Source organism: Pantherophis guttatus, chromosome 1 (assembly GCF_059756535.1).
Source record: "Pantherophis guttatus breed Tessera chromosome 1, ASM5975653v1, whole genome shotgun sequence".
Classification (NCBI taxonomy): domain Eukaryota; kingdom Metazoa; phylum Chordata; class Lepidosauria; order Squamata; family Colubridae; genus Pantherophis; species Pantherophis guttatus.
In genome coordinates this window covers 140603781-140616232 of record NC_142063.1, presented here as the reverse complement: position 1 = coordinate 140616232, position 12452 = coordinate 140603781, and the positions used below count along the sequence as shown (strand labels likewise).

At 38.4% G+C, this 12452-nt stretch overlaps 1 pseudogene; it reads right to left on the bottom strand.

The window, feature by feature from the left end:
• Window positions 1-783: 783 nt before the first annotated feature.
• LOC148116578 (geminin-like) lies at window positions 784-1514 on the bottom strand (annotated as a pseudogene).
• Between the last annotated feature and the right edge of the window lie 10938 nt (window positions 1515-12452).

Genomic DNA, 12452 nt, shown 5'->3' with positions numbered 1-12452 from the left:
GATTATAATAATAACATCTAATACCAACTAAACTTAAAGAAAAAACAGAGAGAAGGAGTAAAACTGTGGTGGGTGGGAGTGTGTTTGGGGATTGTTATGTGTATTGGACCTGGTCTTTGGGTGTTAAGTGAATTTTGTTGTATGGGTATACTGTGTATACACATACAATGACAATAAAGTTATTATTATTATTAAAATAGTGCAGGGAAAAAGAAAGAAAGAAAGAAAAAGAGAAGAAAGAAAAAAGTAAGAATATTATAAAGAGAGAAGAACTAAGTGACTTTCAACCTTCATCACAAATAGAAACACATTTAGTAACTCTAAAGTTACAAGCATTTATCTGTTTTTCCCATATTCCATCTCTTATCACTAAATAAAGTGATACAAACATAAACATCTTTTCAATTTTTCCTACCTTAGTTGTAAATTTTAATTTTAAATTTTGTGTGTGATTTTTCTGATTTTCTGAAACATACCTCACATTCTTTTCTTATTACTTCCTTCTATGTGTTGACATTTTTGGTCAAGATATCTTTCCTCTTTCTTTCTGTCTTGTAGTTAGTTGGTTGACTTCAGCTGTCATGCATCTATCCTACTACCCGAGGAATTAATCCACCATTTCCCCTTGAATATCATTAAATTCTCTGAGTAAGTTTATTGGTAATTTACACATCCCTTAGCATATGAATAAAAGCCATTTTCAAGCTGAAATACGTAGTGTTTTCAATTTATCAAATGGCTAGATACAGTCAAATACTTCTGACAAGACTGTTACTCATTCTGTTACGCTTGGTAATGACATCCCATCCTCCAAATCTCAGACAAATGTGTAGTTTTCAGGAGATTTTTTGCCTCCCCATCTCCTCCCTCTTTTGGAGGCATAATACTTTCAGATTTTATTTTCTCAGTAATAGGCACATCTGCAACTATCTCTGTAGAACTATTGGAGAATTTTGAATATTCCTCTTCTGATTCACCATCTAACTCCTCCTCAACAAAATTGTTTTCTTCATATGCAATTTCCTCTCCAGCTCTAATTTTTTTGAAAGGCTTTCTGGTCCTCATCCAGTTATTTGCTCTATCATATTTGCTGTATAATGTGCCTGGCCAGCTAGTTCTGCCAGTTCTTCAGTTCCTTCTTTTAGATGAGCAATTTCACTATCTTTTAATTTGATTTCTTGATGTGACTTTTCATTTCCTTGCCACATGCCATGCAGAACTTTCTTTCTCTCTTCTGCCACTTCCTGGAACGAAGGATTGCCTTTGCTTTAAGATCAGAAAGCTGGGTTGCTTTCCTTACATTTCTGTATTCTACTTTATCAGCAGCATCAAGTTGGGATACTTTTGAGATAAGGTGATCACTTATCCTGCTCCTTTGCTCCGCCTACGAGACAACCTTTAATAGATCATGATATCATCTTAAGGGCCTGTCTCTGTGATGTGCTCTTTGTATTACTTGCAGAAACCCACTTCACCATGGGATGCTTTACAGTGTTTGATTGCCGTTTCATTTTAGAATTTGTGTTTCTGTTTTTAAAGCCAAATCATTGGATTAAAGGGGTTCCCTGAGAGCCCGCTCACACACCAACCCCTCACCACCCATTTTTGCTTGAACATCATGATAGCTAGTTCTGAAAAAAATCACTTTGATCTTGTCATCTTTTCTTCCCTCTTACTTCTAGATTTCCACTAGTGTTCCGCTGAGAGAGCAGCCTACGGAGAATGGCTCCTGAAGGCTGGTGGGGAATTAAAACCGGGCGAAAAGCTTAGTGGCATCATCAGACTCTTCTGGAAGACCAGAATAGCAATAGCACTTAGTCTCGGCTTGTCCACCCAACTGCTCTGGAAGCAAACAACAACCAGAAGGAAACAAAGCGGTTTGCAGCGTCTTTAATCAGGTTAAGCACAGCAACACAGGCAGGAGTAAGGCACAAGCCGGCATCGACGTTTAAAGTTAGCGCTACACGCAGCCGCTGTGTAGCGCTCTTTATACACTTAGTAACAAGCAATTTACCATTTGGCAATCAAACAGTTAACACCACACACCCCTTCCCACTAGCTTGCTCGACGATAGGGCGCGCTTCCTGTTACGTCAAAAGGAGGCACCATTCGCAAGCTTTATGCTCCACCGAGCTCCGCTGAAAGTGTTCGTTTCTTTTGTGCTTGAGCGGCAAGGTCCCTCCAAACAGCTGGGAGCACGTCACTGGAGTTTACAGCTGCTCGGCCCCTTCTCATCTTCCTCCCCAACAATTGCGAGACCCATCCGGGGCTCGACACTTAAACTTATATACCGCTTTACAGTGCTTTACAGTTCTCTCTAACAGGGGTGGGTTCTACTTACCTTTACTACCGGTTCGCAATGGGATCGTGTGCGCAGATCACTACTGATGACATCAGGGTCAGTGGGAGGAGCCTCCCGCTGGTTTTACTACCAGTTCTATAGAACCGGTCCGAACCAGGGGCAACCCACCACTGCTCTTCAAGCAGTTTACAGAGTCAGCATATCACCCCCAACAATATGGGTCCTCATTTTACCCACCTCGGAAGGATGGAAGGCTGAGTCAACCTTGAATCTAGTGTCTTCTTGCCTTGCTGCTCTCTGCCAGCCTGCAGAGCCCCTACTCCTGTTCTCAGGCCTCATTTCTGCTAGTGTCATTGAAGCTGCAGCATGATTCCTTGCCTCCTTTTTCCTGGCCCTGGTACCTGTTAGACCTTCTGCTTCTCTCACTTTCCAGCTATCTCCAGCGGTTTCCTTTTTTGCCACAATTTTTCCTGCTCACGGGTCTACTGCATCAGTCCCAGTTCTGTTGTTACTGCTGACTTAGCCCTCGCTCTGCACTGCAATTACTTGTCTGCTTCTCCTAAATGTAGGAGATGACCAGGTTGAGCCCGAGGGAGGGGTCAAACGTGTCATCAGTCTCAAGTTCCCTTGCACCCACAAAAGATCTAAGTCCAGTCCATCTTGAATTCCATTGACTCTTATCTATGGCCAATTTGCTCCTCTTCCAATTTGATCATGTTTAACCATTTCTTAAAGAAAGTTGGATACTGACTGACAACACATAACAATTGATATCTGGCAATCAAGTGTAGATTTTTCTTTCCAGTGTTATATGTTAATTCACTTAGCCAACTCCCATGCCCAATTTCTTGATAATTTTCAAACATTGGCAATATATATCCGAGTAGAACATATACATCTTTAACAGTTGGGTCACCCTTTCTCAACAGGTAATTGTAATTTGAGCAATGATGTTCTCACAGGATTTATTCAATTTATTCACATTATTTGTTTTAAAAATATGATGGAAGGCCTCCCAAAATGTAAATCAACCTTAGCATTGAATTCCTCTTAATTATATCCCAAATACGCAAAGGAATTCTAGAGCATCTGTCTAGATCTTACTTGATTTGCATCAAAAGCATTTTTTTCAGTCTTATTGCTACCCCATTCTTTATTCGTTATCATTACCATCTCCCGAATAGTATGTCATGTAACTAACTACTTAGAATGACTATTCCAGTCCATTTAAAATAACTTCTTCCTAAAACATTCAATTTTGTGTGCTTTATTTATTCTTTGGCAATTTGTAGTTTTTCTTTCTATTTCCTTTTCTTCATTTGATCCATGTTCCAATTGTTTATATTCCCCAAAACCAAGGAACTCGTCTTTCAGTAAATCACCATGAGTAACCAGAATTGTTTTTTATGACTTTAGTCTAGCCACATCATCACAAGAATTACTTGTGAAAGTTTGACGTTCTTCTCCAATTACTAGAATATGGGTATCTGTGGGGAGGTGAAGAAATGTCATCTTTTATATGAGGATGTAATCACCCACATCCTGCAGTTTCTGTATTTGTGTCAGACATCCTAAACACAAGGATGTAATTGCAGCATTTGTGTGATTACGTTACCTATTATATATTGTGCTTGAGTTGTCATGTTTTGAAGATGTTGTTGAACTGGAAATCATCATATACCAAAGCTTGTCTGAGCGTTTTAGCTACATCCATATAGTTTTCTTGGCAACAATATGTTTGCTGTTGCCTTCTGGGTTGGATTTTGAATAATGCTTTGTTGAATAAAAGAACCCAAAGTTAGCTCTGATATACAGACTCAACTGGTGTGAATCAACCTTGATTTGATTTGACTTGGAGATATGAGCCTTGAAGAGAGCATGATGTAATCTCACTTATTCAAGAATCTCAGGCAAGCCACTTCATGATTTGAGATTCAATTGCAAAAAACTTGGTTAACATCAAAATGCCTGCAGCCATTTTGTTTTTTGACAGAATGAGATAGATGTACTGTAGATAATAGATGCTGTAAAAGATATTAATCTTACCAAATCTCAATTGGATCTCTTGAAGGGTTTCACTGCAATACATTGTTAACTATTTTCCATGTGTTACTCTTCTGCTTAGCTTTCAAAGGTGCCAACTCTCATAATCAGCTTTACTGGGATAACCGATGAGGTAGGCCACAATGGCAAATCTGTTCTTTTGTGCATAAGGCTTGGTTGTATGAGGTTTGTGTCTTGCTGGCATTGAGTTAAAGAGATGGCAGAAGTGGATTGGCATAGTGAAGCATAATGCCACGAAGATGGGAAGGTCACCAAAAAGCTAACAGTGCAGAAAAAGCAATATGTGTGCATATTTGCACACATGCCATTCTTAAAAGCAGTAAAGCTTGTATTGTCCAATCTTACAGTCTTTAAAGATTGACCCCAAAGGGCACATTGCATTGATCAGCCTTGATTCCAGATTCAGAATGTTAAAAGTTGCATTAGTCGAACCAGCACAGATATCTAACACTACATTAGTTCTAGAGCAGTGGTTCTCAACCTTCCTAATGCCGTGACCCTTTAATACAGTTCCTCATGTTGTGGTGACCCCCAACCATAAAATTATTCCTAATACAATTGAAAATATGTGTTTTCCGATGGTCTTAGGCGACTCCTGTGAAAAGGTCATTCGACCCCCCAAAGAGGTCGCGACCCACAGATTGAGAACCACTGTTCGAGAGAGAGAGAGAGAGCTAAGTTTAAGGTTTGTGGCTGGATGCATTAAAGATGCCAAGAGCCAAGAACATAAGTGAAACTTGTTACCCTTATCACTCTTGCAACCTAAAATTGCTTTGATAGGCACAGAATACATTGACATGAAAAGCTCATTGTCTAACTAATCGTTTCAATGTCAGAGAAATCATTGCAAGACTCAATCCCCCCTCCCCTTCAACTCATCTATGTATAGAAGTGGTTACAACTTTCTATGTTCTTTGTGAAAACCTCAAAGCAGTAAAAAATCTGTCAACAACCTAATTGTATTTTCTGTATTAAAATGTGTCTTTCCCTTGATTCATACAGAGTGGTGATGCACTTACAACTGTCAAAGACCTTTAAAAACTTTGCAAGTCCCTAGTTCCTATTGTAATGAATATGTTGCATATATGTTCACAAAGGAGAAGGAGATCATACAGTTTTTCACTAGATACATGCATTTTTAAATGTTCTTTAATTTATATTTTCTTCCCATTATGGATTTCAAGGTGGCATATAGTGTTGTGGCCCGTTAGTGGCCGGTGCAGCTGGTGGCTGATTCCGACAGCGAGGAGGCTGGTGTGGTGCTGCGCCAGCAGCCTGTGCAGCTGGCACTCGAGTCGGACAATGAGGAGGCTGGAGAAGATGTGGTGCCAGGGGCGGGGATTCAGCCAGGGCCTTCAGAACCTCCAGAAGCTCCCTTAAGTGAAGAGGATGAAGAGGAGGAGCCTCTTCTCGATGCACGAGCTCGCAGACCTGCCAAAAGGCAGGAGTGGCTCCTCAGGAGGAGGTCTCCTTGAAAGTAAGGCTTCGGGCTAATTGGCCACTCCCTTAGCCTATTTAAGGAGGAACACCGACTGAAGCAATTTGCAGGGAACAACTCCATTTACATACTTTTGTATCTTGTCTTGCTTATCTTATCAGCTTCCTGCAAATTGCTTCTGGTCATTCTGCCAACCACAGTAAGCTTTCAGTATTATTCTTTGAATTCTTGGTGGCTGTTAATGCAGTTAATTAACAGCTGTTGTTGTAAAAAACTGGTTTATTTAGTAAACTAAGGTTTGAACGGACTTTGTGTGTGCTGCGTTCTTTGGGGTCCGTAGCTGGGGCAGAACATATAGATTGGATTTTCAGGTTCTCATCCAACTAATGAATGGATCTAGAGGAATACTTTCAGCAAGTTTGCTATACCATGATGTCTTTGTTCTTTTCTTTGGATCACCTGATGCAAAAACCTCTCTGAAATTGATTAATTATCCCACCACACTCTAAATATATTTATGGCAGCTTACAGCAAGGAATGAAATGCAAAAATAAAACAATGCAACCCCCCCTCTAAAAACCCATTAACAAGGTGCGTGTGTAAGTGTCATGACCCGTATACTACCCAGAAGGCAGATTAATGTTGCTGTTGTTGTTGTGTGTGTAGAGAGATATATAGATATATAGAGAAAGAAAAAGAGAAAGAGAGAGATTATCTTATTTTCATATGAATCATACACGGTATCTATGGAATACAGGTTACTATACACACACACACACTATGTCACAACATTACCTTTAGCAGGTTGCCATCTTATGGAGTGGCTTGCTCAAGATCTCAGAATTTTTACCCTTTTAATAAGAGCTAAACTGCAGGAATGTCAAAGATACATAGAATATCCATCTCCAAAATGAGTCAAAGGCAGTAATTAAAATGTCAAAGACTGATAAAAATTTCAGATTTAAAATAATTACCTGAGATCAACAAAAAGGATTAAAGATTAAAGATTCACAGCAATGAATCACTGATATTATCTCCTCTTATGGATTGCTTCCATCAATAACAATAACAACACAAATATATATATATATATAAAACCTTATAATCTTAGGCAACTATATTTCCACCCTTTAAAGTGCTCTGATCTGATGTGCAGAGTAACTGATTATTTACTTAGTTATTTATTAATTAATCACATTTATATAGCCGCCCATTTTACAAAAAGGTGACTCGGAGCGGCGGGGTACACCAATCAATACAACAGCATGCATATAAACAGTCTTTATAAAGTTGATGTCAATTGATTTTTCTTTTTAAGAAAGTGTTTCTTTCAAAATGGGCGATGGCCATTCTGGCTTTTAAATTATTTCAGTGGGGAATATGATTTATGGCTGTATTCCCATGTTTCCCCATTTGGCATCAATCTTTTGGTCATAACATGAAGAGGATGTATATTTTTTTCTGTTTGCACAGTAATAAATGGTTTATATGAGAATGGCAGTTTTAAGCCAGTTTTTAATAAGGGTGGAGTTTCGTTCTCCAAGCTTGTGGGTTGGTTTCCGAATGTCATGGTTTGAGGTCCTGGGCAAAAAAGGGAAGAGATGCTGAGAGTGCCTGGGTTTTATGCCCTCTCTGGGCTTTTGAATTTGAGTTTATATTCTGATTGATTGTCAGACTTCCATGGGGCCATGCAGGGGTAACTTTGTAGGTTGTCTGTGTCCTAGGCTTGGTTGAGCCTTGCTGTGTAATGGTGTAATGAAGGGGTTTTGGGCAATTCCTATCATGGCTCTGCTTGTAGAATAAACTTTGCTATGTAGAATAAACTGTCCCAGGCCTTAATGGCTCATTAGGGGAAATTTAGAGGAAACATCCTGCCCTTTTAATGTTTCCTAAAATATCTCATTTTCCTAGGAGAGGGGTGGGTTTTAACTTCCTACACTTTGCTTTCAGCATGTCCTTCTCCTCCTCCTCCTCCTTTTTTCCTATTTCTACTTTTTTTTTAAAAAAATGCAAACATAATTTGGGAGAGGAAGCTGGAGCATGCCAAGGGCGAGTTCCAGGAACATATTGAGCATATTGACAATCCCTGAGAATAATGTTGAGATCATATCATAAACATAATTTAATAACATAATGAAAGCATAATGTCATGTTTATGCTAGCCTTTGGGAGGGAGGAGAGGGGTTCTTGGAAGGCTGCCCACAAATATCCATTTTAGCATGTTGCTAAACTGTTGCTGTCTACCCCAAAGTAGATTTGATATCCCTTGCATCTTAGGGAGGCCCTCCTGCCTTGTAGCAGAACCAGCTCTACCAGTAGGCAGAAGAAATCAATCTTCTTTGGCAACAGATCTGGGAATGTCACGCAAGGGCAATAAATTGTTGGTTATGTAATTTGTTGTTCTTGCACTTTTGCTGTCAGGAATGAAGAGAAGCTTTGTGAGATGGATTGGGATATTACTTGTTGCTTCATCCCAGGGATCAAAATCTGAGGGACTGGTTTAGACCCCATGCAGGTACTCACAAGTGGTAGGATCAGCTCATGGGAGTGTGTATCTGGAGAGGTTTCCAGGGAAGGATTTCATGTTCCTGGTGTATGTGTGAAAAGACCTTTTGAAAAATCAATAGAGACAATGGCTTGTTCTGGGAAAAAGCTTCACTGAAATACAAATGCATATGTCAGCCAATATCATTCACTATAATAACAAAAGAAAGATTCTGGCCCTGTCTGCTAAAACAATATCAAATGAAAGGATTATATTAGTACAACACCAGCTTGTATTACACACAGTTTTCTAAAACTGTAAACCATTGCAGCACACAATTGTGCCATGCAGGGTACAACATCAGAAGGCATATTCACATACCAAAATAATTATGTTGCGCCTTTCTCATGTACCTGTTTCAAAAGAAGTGTAAACCAATAGACGTGGGCATAAAATCAAGCCTGTAAACATCTTATCCATAGTAAATGAGTTCAAATAGATAAGAAGGCCAAAACTATACTAAAAATCAGCAAAAAACAAAACAAAAACCAACAACTTCTAACCAAGGCAAAACTCAGGTACCAACGAGGCAGGTATGGTTCTTAGAGTTGCATACTTTTTCCACATTATACACTTTCTATGTATATGTGCAGTACCTATATTAAAGGTGATGATGCTAGGATTGTGCAAACGGCTCTTTGAAGTGTTGTTCAGGCAGCCATATCCTCCTAAAGTCTTGATAGAGGGCCTTATATGAGCAAAGATACTTATCAGTACTGTAGTCTCTAATGTGTCCACCAACCTAGAAGGTAAAAACCTTGCAATTTTAATCAGAAAGAAATCATTAAGGCTCTGCAAATTACTTCATGGACACTTCAACTGCATCATTGTTGTGTCTTTCCCTCAAAAGCCTCAAGGTTTGGTATGGACAGTTAAGTGCTTACCAAAATAATTTATGCATACTGTCAGTGATAGTAGCGAACCTGACAGAAGTATTTTTAGTGGGTGCAGATGATTTTAGAAGGCCACCCTCAGAAGAACATATCCTAGGGCGTGTCAAATTTTTCAACTTTCAATTTCCACATTAGGGGTGCTCAAAAGTGCCTTAGGATTGTAAAGATATTTTGGTTATTTAAATATTTAATTTAAATATTTATTTAAAGGAGCCTTGGTAGTACAGTGGTTTAGTGCACCCTGTTATTAACACAGCTGCCTGCAATTTCTGCTGGTTCGAATCTCTCCAAGGCTCAAGGTTGACTCAGCCTTCCATCCTTTCTAAGGTAGGTGAAATGAGGACCCAGTTTGTGGGGGCAATAAGCTGACTTTGTATAAAATATACAAAAGAATGAAGGCTATTGCTTAACGCATTGTAAGCCGCCCTGAGTCTCCGGAGAAAGGCGGCATATAAATCAAATTTTTAAAAAAATGATTTAGATGTGCTTGGCAAGAAACTACATAAATATAACTTTTTAACATTTTGTTTGTTTCATATCCACCATAATGCTGATCTACGTTTTTCTGAATGCTTTCCACACCCCAATGATTCTCTACATACAGTAACATGTATAGCACATATGTAATATACTATATGCATTGAGTATACATCAAAAAGTGAGCTGGAGAAGTGAAGATAGTTTTAGAAATCTATTTGCTGTCTTAAAATCAGACACAGAGAGCATTGCTTGATAGCAAAATCACATACGATCGTCTCACTTTGGCTCAGTTTGTTACCAGATCTGGGCTGGCAAAATGCAAATGGACGCTACTAGATGGAAGAAAAGAAAACCCTCTGCGTTCATCTAGTGATTATTTGGATCATCACAGCCTAGTTCCAGATTCAAGCCATCTTCTTTGTTCTCTGAAACCCAAGGCTGGGTTGAAGGGACACTATTTGAAGTCACCTATGTGAACCATCCAATTCAGAAGCAAGAACATATGGGTGGAGGAGCTCTATTGCAATCCTGTTGTATGCACTATGTCTACTTGTGTGTCAGTTCATTCCTAGATGTAGCATGGGACTGCAGCTAAACAACCCTTAAAGTATCTCAACTTCCCTCAAAATAATGTATTTTATAGTTAATATCAGCTATGTAGGAAGTAGATGGAGTATCAATGGTTGTCCAAATTTTGATCAATGAAGTGGTCTGTAAAGAGACACAATTTCTTTCTGAAGAGGACAATATAAGAGCCTTGATAGTACAGTGGTTTAATGCACCCTGTTATTAACACAGCTGCCTGCAATTTCTGCTGGTTCGAATCTCTCCAAGGCTCAAGGTTGACTCAGCCTTCCATCCTTTCTAAGGTAGGTGAAATGAGGACCCAGTTTGTGGGGGCAATAAGCTGACTTTGTATAAATATACAAAAGGATGAAGGCTATTGCTTAACGCATTGTAAGCCGCCCTGAGTCTCCGGAGAAGGGCGGCATATAAATCAAATTAAAAAAAAAATGATCTCCAATACTTTGTTAAACATTTATGATTAACACCTGTTATTTTAAAGGCTAGAATTACGAAATTCCTTATATTGAATGATAGGAAGATTTGGTGAGCAGTTGTGCCTCCAAAATCTCATTTTTTTAATTTTTGTATCATGTATTGATGTAACAAGCAACATTTTCACAGCATTTGTGTGCTTGTGGACTCTAGAAAAGAGCTTAAACAAATTAAGCTATATGTAGACACTCTTATAGATTTAAGTTTTTGTTTGGGAAAAATGTGTGATATTTTCTGTTACATGTCTCATTGCATTTTGCATAGATCCATGTGTGACCTTGCCTATTTATTTTTATTTTCATAATTCATTTATTAGACTTGTGTTTGTCTTTACTGCAAGAACTCAAGGTAGCTTATATGGAGATTTCCCTTCATTTTTATTCCTGGAGTGCCAACCCTGTGATGTAGATTGGGTTGACCAGAAATGAAAGACCAAGAGTTAAATAGTGAGTTTTCATGGCTAAGGGTGGACTTGAATTTGGGCCAGTTGAGGTGCTTCCATATCACCAGATTTCTATCTTTCATTTCATCGTAGAACAATTTGAATCGACTGCTTATCATAGGCTCCTTCTTAATTCCAGAGAAAAGATGGATGGAACTGGAAGGAGGGAGGATTTCTATTGCCTTGATATTTCTTTAATTCCAGTCTGATGGGTTTTAGGAAAATATTCCTTTGGCAAGGGGTATCTGAAAACAAAAGAAAGCAGAAAATTCTACCAGTAAATATAGGTAGTCCTTTACTTATAACCATTCATTTAGTGACGGTTAGTGAAAAAAAAGTGACCTATGATCATTTTCTCCACTTAGACAGTTGCAGCATCTGTATGGTTATGTGGTCAAAATTCAGATGATTGGCAACTGGCACATATTTATGATTTATTGCAGTGTCCCAGGGTCAGGTGATCACCTTTTGCAACTTTCTGACAAGCAACATCAATGGGGAAGACAGATTCACTGTACAGTTGGGTTACTAACTTCACAACTGCAGCAATTCATTTAATAATGGTGGCAAGAAAGGCCATAAAATGGGACATAATTCACTTAACAGCTGTTTTGCTTAGCAACTGAAATTTTGGGCTCAATTGTGGTTGTAAGTCAAGAACTACCTACTGTATATACAGCAAACGTCTTCAATATTACTTTTAAAATAAGCAAAGGAAAAAAAATAAGGTTTGAAATATTGTATGACATGGGAATCTAGTTTATTAAAATGAGGGGTGGGCAGAGAATAGAATAGAATAGAATAGAATAGAATAGAATAGAATAGAATAGAATAGAATAGAATAGAATAGAATAGAATAGAATTCTTTATTGGCCAAGTGTGATTGGACAAACAAGGAATTTGTCTTGGTGCATATGTTCTCAGTGTACATAAAAGAAAAGATACATTCATCAAGAATCATAAGATACAGAGGTAAGAAATATAGTATACACATTAATAAATTGACTTTAAAAAGATATTTATACTATAACATATGGTTTTGTAGATATTTTCAGGCACAGACATTTTCTTAATTGATTCAAATAGTCTCTAAACTTAGATAAAATCAGCTTGTTAGATTTGATAAATATACAGTATATATATTTGCACCACAACCCTCTGATCTCTGTTTGGTTAGCTAAATTTCACAAACTCATTATGGAAAGAGGCAGCTGTTGTGAATCAAAAGA